The 15836-nt window shown below is 41.6% G+C and overlaps 1 pseudogene across 1 annotated transcript; it reads left to right on the top strand.

The window, feature by feature from the left end:
- Positions 1-10273: 10273 nt before the first annotated feature.
- LOC308279471 (adenylyl cyclase-associated protein 1-like) lies at positions 10274-11691 on the top strand (annotated as a pseudogene). Its single transcript has one exon. The product of its transcript is annotated as an adenylyl cyclase-associated protein 1-like (transcript).
- The last annotated feature ends 4145 nt before the right edge of the window (positions 11692-15836 follow it).

Here is a 15836-nt window from a genome sequence, read left to right as displayed (position 1 = left end):
TATTCTAGCATAGAATATCAACAGTAATTAGGAAGACAAAGAAAATAATTTTAGATAATAAGAAATGCTACAAAGAAAATAACACTGAATAATGAAATAGACTGAGACATTGGAAAACCATATTGGGTGGTTGAGAAAGGCCTCTTTGGGGAGATAGATATTGCATTGAAACCTGATTGACAAGAATAAGTGTCTGGCAAGAAATTGGGGACACTGGGCAAGGGGACATCCCATAGAAAGATCCTGAAGCAGAAAAGAACTTGGTCTAGTTGAGTTATAACAAGAAGGTCAATATAACTGCAATGGAAATAGTAGAGAATCAAGAGACTGGAAATGAGGTCAGTAAGACATTATCTTAAAATAAAAAATAAAAAGTTCTGGGGTTGTAGCTCAGAGGTGAATGCCCCTGGGCTCAATCCCAAGTACCACAGAAAAGCAACTAAACAATAAGGACTAAAATAATATGAAAGGTGAAGTTACATTTGAAAGATGACTCTTTTCTTTGAGATAATGAATCATCTGTCTTAACTATGAATATAAAAGAAACAATTAGATAAGTCTATAATATTAGTTGTAATGATAAGATCCAACCCTCTGATAATAATATGCCTGAATAAATCTCTAATGTATATACAGATAACACGGTATGCGTATATGTGTCCATTCCTCTCCATGTGACCAATGATGCCTGAAACTCCTGAGGACCTTATTCTATTAGAAATAAAGGAAGATAGGGAAGAGAAGAGGTATTCTGAGAATGTTTTGTAAGTTGGGGATTTAAGTTGGATATTATTTAAAATTGGAAAGAATCAATGAAATGTTATTTAGCCATCAAAAGGAATGAAATATTTACTGATACATGTTACAGCATAAATGAAATTTGAATACATTATGCTAAGCAAAATAAACTAGACACAAAATACCACACATTACACAATTACATTCATATGAAAAATATAGAATGGGCAATTCCATAGAGACAGAAAATACACTTAGGATTGCCAAGTGCTAGAAGGCTTGAGAGGAATGAGGATGAACTGGTCTGAATTTCTTAGAGAGTGATGGCAATCTTCTGAAATGTGGTAATGTTAATGGTTGCACAACATTGCAAACCATGAAAATCACTGCATTTTTCAATTAAGGTAAATTTTAATGAATATGAATTATATATTAAGGCAGATCTTACAAAATTATATATTTGAGGACATAATACTAACAACATATATTCAACATCCATACAAATATCATAAGCTGTATAGATGAAGCACTTAGGGCTATTAAGACCCAGGTGCCACAGAAACTCAACCCTGAGAAGTTTTCCTTTCCTTTTTGCATGGATCTTTGTTTCTAGTGTCCTAATAGTCTTCTTGTAATCCTACAAGGTAAGCAGTGTAGAGGTTCAAAACTCAAACAAGGAGAAAAAGGAGCATCATCTTGAATCTGTTGGTAGGCCCTGGCACTGGCCATTCAGCTGCTATTATTGGAATTAGAAGAGATTAACAGAGAAATTGAAAGACTTGGTAACCAACCCAAGGTATACAATGAGCAATCTTCCTATAAAGTAGCAAAAGGATGGAATCTAATCCAGTCAGTAAGCTCTGCCACCTCCCTTTCTAACTTCAAACATGAGGGAAAATGCAGTACAGACCTGACCCACAAGAGCCAATCACACTCATCATCCAGCCTAATCTACCCTGGAAAATCAACCAATGCAGGTGTCTGACCAGTGTCTCTCATCCCATCTGCCCACCTGCAGAGGTTTTCTGTGCCACTCTAATCCTTTTGGTCAGTCTAAGGAAAAGACTGGGTTTTTTTTTTATATTGCCAAAAATAAATCATGCAGGAGAGAATTCAATGACCAGCTTTTGAGTTGTACAAAGGCAGCTTTGGCTTTTCCCTTTTCATCTATTTTGCATAACACAGAGCTACTAGGACAGTTGAATCCCACTGCCTGGGAGCTGCTATGGGAGCTTTACATGTTCCTCATCTAATAAAGGAAAGATTGGGTTTTTCAGAGTTTTTGTTCTGAAATGTATACATTTTCCTAGTGAAAAAAGTTTCCCAAAATGAAGCATCAAATATAAGTGTGGATTGAATTTTACCACCCTAGGTAATTGGAAAATAAAAATGAATCTGATAATATATTTTTAAATGATATTCTCCTTCATACTCAATAAATTTCTTTGATTTTTTTCTCTCACACATGCATTCATGTTTGTACAATCTATTTTATTTTTTTATTTTTTATTTTTTATTGGTGCATTGTAATCATATATCATATAGGAATACAAGATTTGAGAGGATATACAAGCACATATCATCCAATTAGCCCTCATCCAGCCCCCATCCCATTCCCTCCACCTCCCTCGATCCCATGATTGTTTGGTAATTAACTTTGACACATTTGTTTATGTACCTCCTGCAGTTTAAAGAGGCTCCATCCTCCCCTATTCCATACCCTCTGATTGGTCACCTTAGTTGCTTCACTATAGGGCCCTTTCTATAGCTCAACCTCTTCCTGTTGCCCCTTTCCTCCTAGTTTTTGCTGATTAGGGGAAGCATCTGATTTTTTATTTTCTGCGATATTTCTCTGTGCATGCCACGTTACAAGTACCGATCCCACTCTTGATGGACCCAGTAGTGGCCTGGCTACCCGGTGGACTGATCAAAACCTCGCTGGCTCAAGCAGCAGCCTTGCCTCATGGGAGGCCCCGATTCTGGTTTCGCTGACCCCGACACCAGCCTAGCCTCTTGGCAGGCTCTTATCCCGGTCTCAGAGGCCCCTGTAGCAGCCTTGCCTCACAGCAGGCTCCGATGCCGGCTATTGGCCACGGCACCGGCCTAACCCCTCGGCAGGCTCCGATCTCGGCCTCAGAGGCCCCAGCACCAGCCTTGCCTCACGACAGACTCTTATGCCGGCCACTGGCCCTGGCACCAGCCTAACCCCTCGGCAGGCTCTTATCCTGGCCTTGGAGGCCCCAGAACCGTCCTTGCCTCACGGCAGGCTCCGATGCCAGCCAGTGGCCCCAGCACTGGCCTAACCCCTCAGCAGGCTCTTATCCTGGCCTCGGAGGTCCCAGCACCGGCCTTGCCTCACGGCAGGCTCTGATCCCGGCCTCGCTGGCCCCAGCACCGGCCTAACCCCTTGGCAGGCTCCGATCCTGGCCTCGGAGACCTCAGTAGTGGCCTTACCTCACGGAAGACTCCGATGCCGGCGCTGGGCCTGGCACCGGCCTAACCCCTCGGCAGGCTCTGACCCCAGTCTCAGAGGCCCCAGCACTGGCCTAGTCTCATGGCAGGCTCTGATCCCGGCCTCTGAGGCCCCAGTAGCAGCCTTGCCTCCCGTCAGGTTCCGATGCTGGCCATTGGCCCCAGCATCGGCCTAACCCCTCGGCAGGCTCTGATCCAGCCTTGGAGGCCTCAGTAGTGGCCTTGCCTCATGGAAGGCTGCGATGATGGCCATTGTCCCTGGCACCAGCCTAACCCCTCAGCAGGCTCCATTCCTGGCCTCGGAGGCCCTAGCACCAGCCTTGTCTCACAGCAGGCTCTGATGCCGGCCATTGGCCCCGGCACCGGCCTAACCCCTCAGCAGGCTCTTATCCTGGCCTCTAAGGCCCCAGCACCGGCCTTACCTCATGGCAGGCTCTGATGCCAACCTCGCTGGCCCCAGCTCTGGCCTAACCCCTCGGCAGGCTCCTATCCTGACCTCGGAGGCCTCAGTAGCGGTCTTACCTCATGGAAGGCTCCGATGCTGGCCTCTGGCCCCGGCACCGACCTAACCCCTCGGCAGGCTCCGATCCCATTCTTGGAGGCCCCAGCACCGGCCTTGCCTCATGGTGAGCTCCGTTTCCGGCCACGCTGGCCCTGGCACCGGCCTAACCCCTTGGCATGCTCTGATCCTGGCCTCGGAGGCCCCAGTACAGGCTTTGCCTCACGGCAGACTCCGATGCCAGCCATTGGCCCCGGCACCAGCCTAAACCCTTGGCAGGCTCTTATTCTGGCCTCGGAGGCCCAAGCACCAGCCTTGCCTAACCGTGAGCTCCGATCCTGGCCTTGATGGACCCGGCACCAGCTTAACCACTTGGCAGACTCCAATCCCGGCCTTGAAGGCCCCAGCACAGACCTTGCCTCATGGCAGGCTCTGATCCCGGCCACACTGGCCCCAGCATTGTCCTAACCCCTCGGCAGGCTCCAATCTCTGCCTGGGAGGCTCCAGTAGTGGCCTTGCCTCACAGTAGGCTCCGATGTCAGCCATTGGCCCCGGCACTGGCCTAACCCCTCAGCAGGCTCTTATCCTGGCCTCGGAGGCCCCAGCACTGGCCTTGCCTCACAGTGAGCTCCGATCCTGGCCTTGATGGCCCCGGCACCAGCCTAACGCCTTGGCAGGCTCCTATCCCGGCCTTGAAGGCCCCAGCACTGGCCTTGCTTCATGGCAGGCTCCGTTCCCGGCCTCACTGGCCTCAGCATCGGCCTAACCCCTCGGCAGGCTCCAATCTCGGTCTTGGAGGACCCAGTAGTGGCCTTGCCTCATGGCAGGTTCCGATGTTGGCCATTGGCTCCAGCACTGGCCTAACCCCTTGGCAGGCTTTTATCCTGGCCTCGGAGGCCCCAGCACCAGCCTTGCCTCACGGCCGGCTCTGATCCCATCCTTGCTGGCCCCGGCACCGGCCTAAGCCCTTGGCAGGATATGATCCTGGCCTTGGAGGCTCCAGCAACAGCTTTGCCTCAAGGCAGGCTCCAATACCAGCTTTGCTGTGTCCATCGCGGGCCTCACCCCTCGGCAGGCTCCAATCTGATCACCGTCTTCACCCAACCAATTGTCCCACATTCTCGAGGGTGTGTGGTGGTAGCATTCTGCCTCTGGGAATATTATTACAAAGGTTCCAGGTATAATGCATCAGTTCTCTGCCTCCCCTAAGTACTGGCCACTGCCATTGCCACTGCCTCCACCATTTCAAATCTTTCCCAAGCTCTTTTTCCACTCTAAATATTGTCCAGTGTTCCTAAGCATGCATGATGGTAGCATTCGACATTTGGTGTAATTTCTCAAAAAAAATAAGGTTGGTAGGATCCAATTTCTGCTTCTCCTGAGTACAAGTCTCCACCGCCATTGTGGAGACCGCTTTCAACACCGCCTTTCTCCTTGGTCTCTGCTAAACTCTCTCCTAACAGGTGATGTCCAAGATTATTAACAATATAGAGAAACAGCAGTCCTCCTTCATGGGGAATTTTTCCATAAGTTCCAGTGCATTTGGATAAGTTTTGTCTGCATCTCCAGTATCCTCGCATCCGCCACGGCCTTCTTAACCCCTCTTCGATATTTTTCTTTTTTCTTTTTCTTTTACTTTTTTTTTCAATAATAGAAGACAGTATGTATGGTTTGAGGAGGTAGTGGTATCAGGCACTCAGTAGCACTGTGACCTGGCCCTGTTTACCAATGGTACAGCGTGCTCCGCATTACTCCACCCAGGGCCCAGAGTCCCGCGACCCAGGCCCCGGCTGGCATGCCCCACGCGACCCCTGCCCGGGACCCAGGGTCTTTCTGCGCCCGGTTTCTCCAGGAGTCTGGCCTGTATAATCTATTTTAAAGCAAGTTCATTTTTAGAAATAAATTTACAAAATCTCTTATATGTAAATATGAAATATATTCTACCATGGATATAGGCAGTACAAAGTGGGGATTCTCAGAACAATGAGGAAAAGGCTAGACAGCAGACTGAGACTAGAAACAGTAGGCAAAGGGATAAATTATTCATGGTTTCCAAAATCAACAAAACTAAATCTAGATTGTGAGATCTAAAAAGTAATAGCAAAGGGAACTTTGATATCTCAATAGTTTGGATTCCAAGAGGTCTGATAGGCATAAAAAATTACAGAATACTACTATGAGCCAGATACTGAGATAGATTTTCACTGTCACAGAGGTCCTTTAGACACACACATGAACACACACACATACACACACACACACACACACACACACACACACGCACACAACCTCACTAGGCAGAAAATGGTCTCAGTATATGAGTGGAATTGGACTTGAAAGGGTCATAAAATTGGCAGCAGCTGGCAATAGAACAAGTGAAAAAAATCAATAGCTATAGCTAGGCCCTGATAAATGTCAAAAAGTCCTTTATTAAGGCAGTGTTGTTCTCAATTATGAATATGCATGGACTGAGCTGGTGAGCAGCAGATAGCCTGAATAGCTCTTTCAGTGGGGAACCAATGTCATTCTGGAGACACAGAGCCAAGGATGGCACACAGGAATGCTGCTGTCAATGGCACCTGCTCTGGATGCTTCTCTTTTGTCATTACATACTTCAGACAGTAGCCTCCAAAAGGCCAGACTGCATTGAGCATATCTTATACAATGTGGAATGCTTTCTTTCAAAAGTCCTCAATTAAAGGGAAAAATATTACTTTTGTGCAATTTCAAAAAAATCTTTTATTACTTAAAGGGATGAGCCTTTGCCCATAGCACTACACTGATGAACTTGGAGATTTTTATCTGATATCTACCTGCCAAGTGAGGATGAGTTAATATGTCAATGGTGAATCTTTTATGAATGCTGCATTTTGAAGTACTACTCTATTTGTACTGTGGCCATATCAAATCATATTTTTAATATTCCCTGAAGAAATGCATCTGAATTTTCACTTATAGTACAAGTGGGGAGGAGTTTTTTATGCTTAGATATAGAATGTCCTTTGAAGAACTCATGAATTAATTTTCAGAGTTGATATGATTAAGTAATGAGAGCTGTAATCTTATCAGTAGATAAATCCAGTGGATGTACTGAGTGGTAACCTAGGCAGGTGGGGAGTGGCTAGAGAAGGTGGGTTCCTGGGTGTATGCTCTCAGAGACTCTGCTTTTGTCTTTGAATCTTTTTGCTTGTGTTCTCTCTCCTTCTTCTAGCCTCTATGATGTGAGAGCAGAGCTCTCTCTCTCTCATTCTCTTTGCTTTCCACTGCTATGCCCTCAAGTATTTCAAACCCTGGCCCGACATGGACTGAACTCCAAAATTTCCAAAAACTGTAAGTAAATAAATCTTCTGTGTTCTAAGTTATGGGGTCAGTTGTTTGTGGTTATATCAATGAGAATTTTTACTGAGATAGGGGAATGGGAAATGACTTTTAATGGGTAGGGACATGAAGTTTCTGTTTAGGTTATTACAAATGTTCGAAACCCAAATAGAAACGATGGATGTACAACATCATGAATGTATTGGATGTTATGGAGCTGTATATTTGTTAAAGTACTAAGTTCATGGTATATAAATTTTCCTCAAATAAAAATTCATGCAATTTGCATCAAATAAACCTTTACTTGATTGCTACTTTTTTCTGGGCATTCTGCCATATTCTGGATAAATAAATAATAACTACTTAATGTTTATAAAAGGTAACTAAAAATGTCAGAAGCTTTAAGCACTGTACATTCATTTACCAATTTTCTCATCAGAGCAACCTCTGAAAAAGGTACTAGTAGTCTCATTTAACTTTTCTAAGATGCCATAAGTACTATGTGGTACAGCCAGGATTTATTCCCAGTTTGTCTCCAAAGACTATGCTATTTAGGAATGATGCTACATTGCTCCAGATGAAGGTACTAGTCTCAAGAATATCACTATCAACTAATGGTGATTGGTAAGAAAGACTACAAGAGAGCCAGCTAACAAAGGGAAGAGAGCAGGGAAGTAGCTAACCAGAGCCATCACATGAGATGAATTATAAGTGATTAATAAAAATAAACACATAAAGAGGAAGAAAGGAAAATGTTTTAGATAAAGGAGAAAATTCTCAAAAGTTTAAGGGTGAAAATCATATTATGAGCAATATGATATTAAGGGAGTATAAATAATGGTTTGATGGATGGCTTATTGTGGTGCTACAGAGGTAAATGGGGGCAGGTACTGGAGTCTATATCATCTTGTAAGCATAGGAACTATTGATGTGTTTAGGCAGGTCATGGCATAGAATTTCAAAAGTAACATTTTGATGGTACTGGATATGGTCCATTTATAGATAAAACTACAGGTAGGAAAGTAGACATGTGAAGAATGCAATTTACTAATCCAGAAAGTAAAAAATGATATAGTAAATAAATTGAGACTGGTGTGGTGCCACGTGCCAATAATTCCATTGCTTGGGAGGATAAGAAAGAGGAATTATAGGCTCAAGGCCAACCTTGGCAATTTAAAGACTCTGTTTTGAAATAAAAAATAAAAAGGACTGAGGGTGTTTCTTGAAGGTAGAAAGCCCCTGAGTTCAATCCTCAGTATTAAAAATAAATAAACTAGAGCAATGGTAATCAGCACCTAAATATATAGGGGGAGTAAATAAATATTAAGGAAATAACACCATTAATACTCATCTCAGATAAGAGTGTTAAAAACTTGGACTTGTCAGAAAGATCATGCAAACCATTTTTCTTGATAAGTATTACCTTTTTGTTCTTTAAGAAGTGTTAGACATCATTCTGTACAGAATTCAGGAATCATTAATCTATTCCTTGTCAGAAGCTATCCTGCTAAAATTCTAAATGCAAATAATCTTTATAAAGCAACATTTAGCAATACCAAGTTACTTTAGGGGAAAAGCATACAGATTTAATGTTTAAATAGAATTCACACATTTCCAGAGACTAAAAAAAAGATTGAATGGTTTGCAGTGGATATAAAAAAAATTCACGATGCAATGTGAGGTTGTCTGTATTGCTTTGTCATCCTAACTGCATATGGTTTCAAGATAACAGAAATTAAAACACCATACCAAGACAATCATATTTTACTGGGTAATTACCTTAGCATCAGAAAGAAGAGAGAGAAAGTAACCCAAAATGTAAATGTTTCCCATCTCATATCTGTTATATTTGATAAGTATCACATTGAAACTATTTTAATACAGTTGAACATTCTTTGGTGTTTCACTCTTTAGAAGCTTCAAAATATTGATTGTAATCTCTACCCCCGATGGAGCTGCACTTTCACTGAATATTGAGGTACACACATAAGAAGCAACTAGAAAATGGTATGAAATAAAATATGGCCATGGGGCACCATAAGTGTTTTGGTGAATATGTTGTTAGTGAAGTCAATGACTGGAGCTCCTAGTGTGTGAGCTGGATGGGATTACTATGAGTTTTCCAGCAGAGGTGCATGGTAAGGCATAGTGGCATGGGACCATGAGAAAAGGTACATGAGTAGCAAAGGCTGTAACAAGAACTCCAAAGAAAAAAGAGTACCCAGCTGCTTTCAGAAGATACTGATAAGAGTAAAGGACATGAAAGCACTCTTGGATGACTAAGGAGGGGCCAGATTACAATTTGTCTTTGAACCCCAGGTAAACATAATTCAGTTTGGATGTTCTTACCACTCTAAATGCCCATCTGTAATACCTTAATATTAGGCTACGTGATAAGAATACAATCCCAAAAAGAAGAGTTCCATGTTGAGTGAATATAATGCATTATAAATACAAAGATTCTAACAATAAGAATCCATAGTAGTAAAATAAGAAATAAAACAAAATAATGACCACAGATAGTGGAGAAATCCTCAGGATCAAGAGAAAGCATTTTAAAAATTTATACTTAAAAAAACAGGAAAACAGAAAAAATCTATAGATTTCTAGACACATATATCCTACATTAATTGAACCAACAGGATATAGAAAACCTAAACTGACCAACAGCAAACAGAGAGAAACAGAAATAAAAAGCCTTTTATTAAAGAAAATTCCAGGTACAAATGGATTCCCAGCTGATTTCTACAAAATCTTTATAAAAGAACTAAGTCTAATTCTTCACAAGTTATTCCATAAAATAGAAAACAATGAACTTCTTTCAAACTTCTCTTAAGCCAGTATTACCAAACTAAATAAAACCTTATTACCAAAACTAAATAAAGATTTCTTAAAATTCCTTAATGTACATTATGTACATTCACAAACCTATCAAAGTCAATCACTAGGCCAAACATGAGAAGAAGGAAGGGGGAGGGAATATGGCGGGAATTGGGAAAGGGCTAAATGAGTAATGTGTGCATGTATGCCTCTACCATCTTGTACTCCATTAAGATGTGTGACTACAATTAGCTAATTAAAAAATAAAATAAAATTACAGACCAATGTCCTTGATGAACATAGATGAAAAATCTAAACAAAATACTAGAAATATGCATTTGAATTCATATCAAGGAAATTATAGATTGCTGGGCGGTTCTTGCCAGAAGTGGAGAGCGGCTTTTCACAGTCCCAAGGTGGTACATTATGGCTGATAGGCAAAATCTGGCAGAAAGATTAGAGTGAGCAGTGGGCCGCTTAGAGACAGTATCCAATACCTCTGACATGCACTGCGGGTATGGAGACAGTCCTTCAAAAGGACCAGCTCCATATGTGCAAGCATTTGACTCACTGCTTGCTGGTCCTGTGGCAGAGTACTTGAAGATAAGTAAAGAGATTGGAGGAGATATGCAGAAACATGCAGAGATGGTCCACACAGGCCTGAAGTTGGAGCAAGCTCTCCTGGTTACAGCTTCTTAGTGCCAGCAGCCAGCCAGTAATAAGCTTTCTGATCTGTTGGCACCCATCTCAGAGCAGATCCAAGAACTGGTAACTTTTTGGGAGAAGAACCGAGGTAGCAAGTTGTTCAATCACCTGTCAGCTGTCAGTGAGAGCATCCAGGTGCTGGCATGGGTGGCTATGGTCCCCAAACCTGGCCCTTTTATGAAAGAGATGAATGACACTGCCACGTTTTACACAAACCGAGTCCTCAAGGAATACAATGATGTGGATAAGAAGCACGTGAACTGGGTCAAGGCTTACCTGAGTATATGGGCAGAGCTACAGGCTTACATCAAGGAGTTCCATACCACTGGATTGGCCTGGAGCAAGATGGGGCCTATGGCAAAGGAACTGAGTAGATTGCCATCTGGACCCTCTGCTGGATCGGGTCCCCCCCTTCCCCCAGGCCCACCTCCTCCCCCAGTTCCTATCAGTTCAGGCTCCAATGACGCTGCTTCCCATTCTGCGCTGTTTGCACAGATCAACCAGAGGGAAAGTATCACACATGCCCTGAAACACGTATCTGATGATATGAAGACTCAAAAGAACCCTGCCCTCAAGGCTCAGAGTGGTCCAGTTCGCAGCGGCCCAAAACCATTCTCTGCACCTAAACCTCAAACCAACTCATCACCTAAACCAGCCACAAAGGAGCCAGCTCTGTTTGAACTCGAGGGCAAGAAATGGAGAGTGGAAAATCAGGAGAATGTTTCCAATCTGGTGATTGAAGACACAGAACTGAAACAGGTGGCTTACATATACAAGTGTGTCAATACAACATTGCAAATCAAGGGCAAAATTAACTCCATTACAGTAGATAACTGTAGAAACTCGGTCTGGTATTTGATGACGTGGTGGGCATTGTGGAGAAAATCAACAGCAGGGATGTCAAAGTTCAGATAATGGGTAAAGTGCCAACCATTTCCATTAACAAAACAGATGGCTGCCATGCTTACCTGATCAAGAATTCCCTGGATTGTGAGATAGTCAGTGCCAAATCTTCTGAGATGAACGTTCTCATTCCTACAGAAAGTGGTGACTTTAATGAGTTCCCAGTCCCCCAGCAGTTCAAGACCCTATGGAATAGGCAGAAGTTGTTCACCACAGTGACAGAAATCGCTGGATAAGCAAAGTGCCAGTGGATTCTTTGCCCTCTCCCTTCACACCATGGGATAAATCTGTTATCAAGACAATTCTTTTCTAGATTTCCTCTACCTTTCTGCTCTTAAACTGCTTCTCTGCTCTGAGAAGCCCATATACCTGCCTTCACTAAAATATACCTCAGGCTGAGATTTGGGGCGGGACCGCAGGTCAGGTGACCTTCTGTAGGAAAGTGCAGCTTCTTCACATCAGCGCAGCTGTGGTGCCCAGCTGTTCTTAAGGAACTGCAGCCCGGGACCAGTGTGTTTTAGCTTTCAGCTTTTAGGGGTTATTTTTATCAGCATACAGTCATTTGGGAAGAATGAAACAGTCTCAGGAATTAATCAACAGATCATAATGTTGCACAGTAGTCTTTTTCTGATAGTGGCCATGAAGGTAGCAGAAGCTGGTATGATTCTAGACGGTTCTTCTAACCAAACTAATGTTTCACTGTTGACGAGCGAGACAAGAACGAGTGAGGCAAGAATTTCTCTGGACCACAGGCTGAGGCTGGGCCATCTAGCATCCCAAGAAAACTTGTTTTCTGTAAGCATTCCTTTATTTTGCATTCCATCTGGGTCTGCCTCACCATGAGATAATAGTCCAGTCCAGCTGCAATAGGAGTGCCCTTTGTCCAGGCCAGTTAAAGGAGTCTTGGATCCTCTCTTTCTCTGGGATCCCTGCCGAGCACCTTCCTACAGAGATGACTTTAAGAGAAAAGGAAAAAAAAAAAAAAAAAGGAAAAACAACACGTCATTCCAAGGAACCGATCACGGCTCCTCTGCCCACGAGGTGCCTGTCCTCCATTGTCACCGCCTCCATTTGCCTGTCCTGCTCAACAGCTTAGGTAGGCCTCCTGTCCAGGCACCTGAACAGAGGACTAAAACCTCCACTGTGGGCTGGTTTTAGGTCTTGATTTACATAAGAATCTTGCACAGTGTTGCTAGTGTACATTTCAGTTTTCACTCTAGGACACACTTATCAAAATATGCAACCATTTTTGGTGGGAGGAGAGATTGTCCTGTGACTTCTACCCATTTCCTGAGGCCTGTGAATATAAACCTTTATGTTCTTAAAATTATACAGAAAATAGAAAAAAAGTTAATACCAAAAAAAGAAAATTATAAAACAAAACCAAGTTAGTTTTATTCTAAGGATGCAAGGTTAATTCAACATATGTAAGTCAATACATGTAATTCATCACCTAAATAGAAATGAGGACAAAAATTACATGATCATTTCAATAGATGCTGAAAAGACATTTAACAAAATTCAACAGCCATTCCTGTTAAGCTCTACAGAAAACTGAAATAGAAGAACCTTACCTTAACATCATAAAGATAATATATAAAAAAGCTAACATCATATTGAATGGGAAAAATTTGTGAGATTTCCCTTCAAATCAGGAACAAGCCAAGGCTGTCCACTATCACACCTCCTTTTCAATATAATACTCAAAACTCTAGCCCGAGTGATAAAGCAAGAGAAGCAAATAAAAGAAATACAAATAAGAAAAGAAGTGTTTACAAATAACATGATTTTATATTTAGAAGACTCAAAAACTCAACCAAAAGACTTCTAGAATTTAGTAACAAATTTAGCAACATAGCAGTTTACAAAACAAATTTTTCAAAAATCAGTAGCTTTTCTATATGCCAACCATAAATCCACTGAAAAAGAAATACAGAAAACAACTCCATTCACAATAACCTCAAAAATAATAAAATATCTAGGAGTAAACCTAACTGAGGTAAAAAAAAAAACTCTATAATGAAAAGTATGAAACACTAAAGAAAGAAACATCTTAGAAGATGGATAGATCTCTGATGCCCTTGGATAGACATAATAAATAATGTCAAAATTGCCATTCAACCAAAAGTAATCTACAAATTCAGTGTGATCCCTATTAAAATATCAGTGTCATTCTTCACAGACCTTGAATAATCAGCCCTAACTTTCATATGGAGTAATAAAAGACCCAGAATAGTCAAAGCAATACTCCACAGTAAGAACTATGTATGAGATATCACAGTACCTGATTTCAAATTATACTACAGAGGTACAGTAGTAAAAACAATATATTGTTACAAAAGTAGACACACACACCAATGAAACAGAATAGAAGATACAGAATCAAACCATCACCCTTATAGCCAATTCATTTTTAATAAAAGTGCCAAAATCATATGCTTGAAAAAAAAAACAGCCTGTTCAGAAACTGGTGTTGGGAAAACTGGTTATTCGTTTGTAGAAAATTGAATTAAATCCATACTTTTTACCTGGCAAAAGGTTCAACTTGAGATGGATCAAGGACCTTGAAATTAGACCAGAGACTTTGAAATTGCCAGAGGAAGGCATAAGTCTAATACTTCAATATATAAGGACGGGTAGAAACTTACTGAATAAGACCTCCAAGGCATAATTAAAATGAGGATTAATAAGTGGGGTTTGCATTAAATTTAAGAGCTTTGGTGCAGTCAAAAAACCAACAAGAAGCTGGGCGTAGTGGCGCACACTTGTTATCCCAGCATTCGGGAGGCTGAGACCAGAGGATCACGGTTCGCAGACAGCCTCAGCTACTTAGTGAGGCTCTCTGCAACTCAGTGAGACCTGGTTTCAAAATAAAGAATAAAAAATAGGGCAGGGACTGTACCTCAAAGGTCAAATGCCCCTGGTTTAACTTAACCTGCAAAAAAAAAAAAAAAATCAAGAACCTTAATAGAAATCCAAAAGAATGGGAACAGATCTCTAACACATACTCTTCTGAGTGAAGAGTAATATCTACACTGTACAAAGAACATAAGTTTACTGCTAACAAAAAAAGAAATAATCAAAAACGGGCAAGTGAGCTAAATGGACATATCACTAAAAAGTAAATACAAATGGCCAATAAATATATGAAAAATATTCAACATCACTAGCAATCAACAAGATGAAAATCAGAATTACACTGAATTCTATCTAACCCAAATTAGAATGGCAATAATCAAGAAGTCAAAAAAACAATAAATGCTAGCAAGGATGTGAGGAAATAGAAACTCTTCTACACTGTTGGTTGAATTGGAAATTATTGCAGCTGCTATGGAGACCAGTGCAAAGATTCCTCACTTGCCCATTTTTGAAAACTGGGAATGAATGCACTATATGAGCCAGCTATACCAGTCCTGGGTATTTTTTTATAACAATTTTTTATTGGACATAAATAGTATATATTTACACTATATTTGGTGCCCTCTCCCCCCCCATTTTCCCTTCCCCCCTCCCACCAATGGTTGTCCAGGTTAACCATGTCTTATTCATAATTTTACACATGTTCAAGTATAGACCCTTATTAATCAAGACCGGCCTTCCTCCTCTCCTATCTTACCATCCAAACTTAGCTAGTATTTCCCCTTCAATATCTGGAGTCCCTCTGGTATTCTTTGTGTTTCCTAGTTTGGGCATATTAGAGGAAACATATGTATCTTCTTCTTCTGTGCTTGGCTGATCTCACTTAACATAATGTTCTCCAGGGCTTTCCATCTTCTTTCAAATGATATAATTTTGTTCTTCTTTATGGCTGAATAGAATTCCATTGTGTGTATTTCCCACAGTTTTGCTATCCATTCATCTGTTGATGGTGATCTGGGTTGGTTTCATATTTTGGCTATTACAAATTGTGCTGCTATGAACATAGGTATGCATATGTTGCTGTAGTTCTCTGAATTCAACTCCTTTGGAAAGATACCCAGGAGTGGTATAGCTGGATCATATGGTGGATCTATTCCCACCTTTCTTAGGAATCTCCACACAGATCTCCATAGTGGTTGAACTAGTTTGCATTCCCACCAACAGTGTAAAAGTGTTCCTCTTTCCCCACATCCTCGCCAGCATTTGTTGTTATTTGATTTCTTTATGCTTGCTACTCTGACGGGGGTTAGATGGAATCTCAGTGTAGTTTTGATTTGCATCTCCCTGATGGCCAGTGATGAAGAACATCTTTTCATGTATCTATTAGCCCTTTGTATCTCTTCTTTTGTGAAGTGTCTATTTAGTTCATTTGCCCATTTCTTGATTGGGTTGTTTTGCTAGTGTAGAGTCTTTTGAGCTCTTTGTATACTCTGGATATTAGCTCCCTATCAGAATGGTGGCT

The sequence above is a fragment of the Muscardinus avellanarius genome, assembly GCF_963383645.1.
Source record: "Muscardinus avellanarius genome assembly, chromosome: X".
In the NCBI taxonomy this organism is placed as follows: domain Eukaryota; kingdom Metazoa; phylum Chordata; class Mammalia; order Rodentia; family Gliridae; genus Muscardinus; species Muscardinus avellanarius.
Note: the sequence above shows the minus strand (reverse complement) of the source record. Positions and strands in the feature narration are given on the sequence as shown.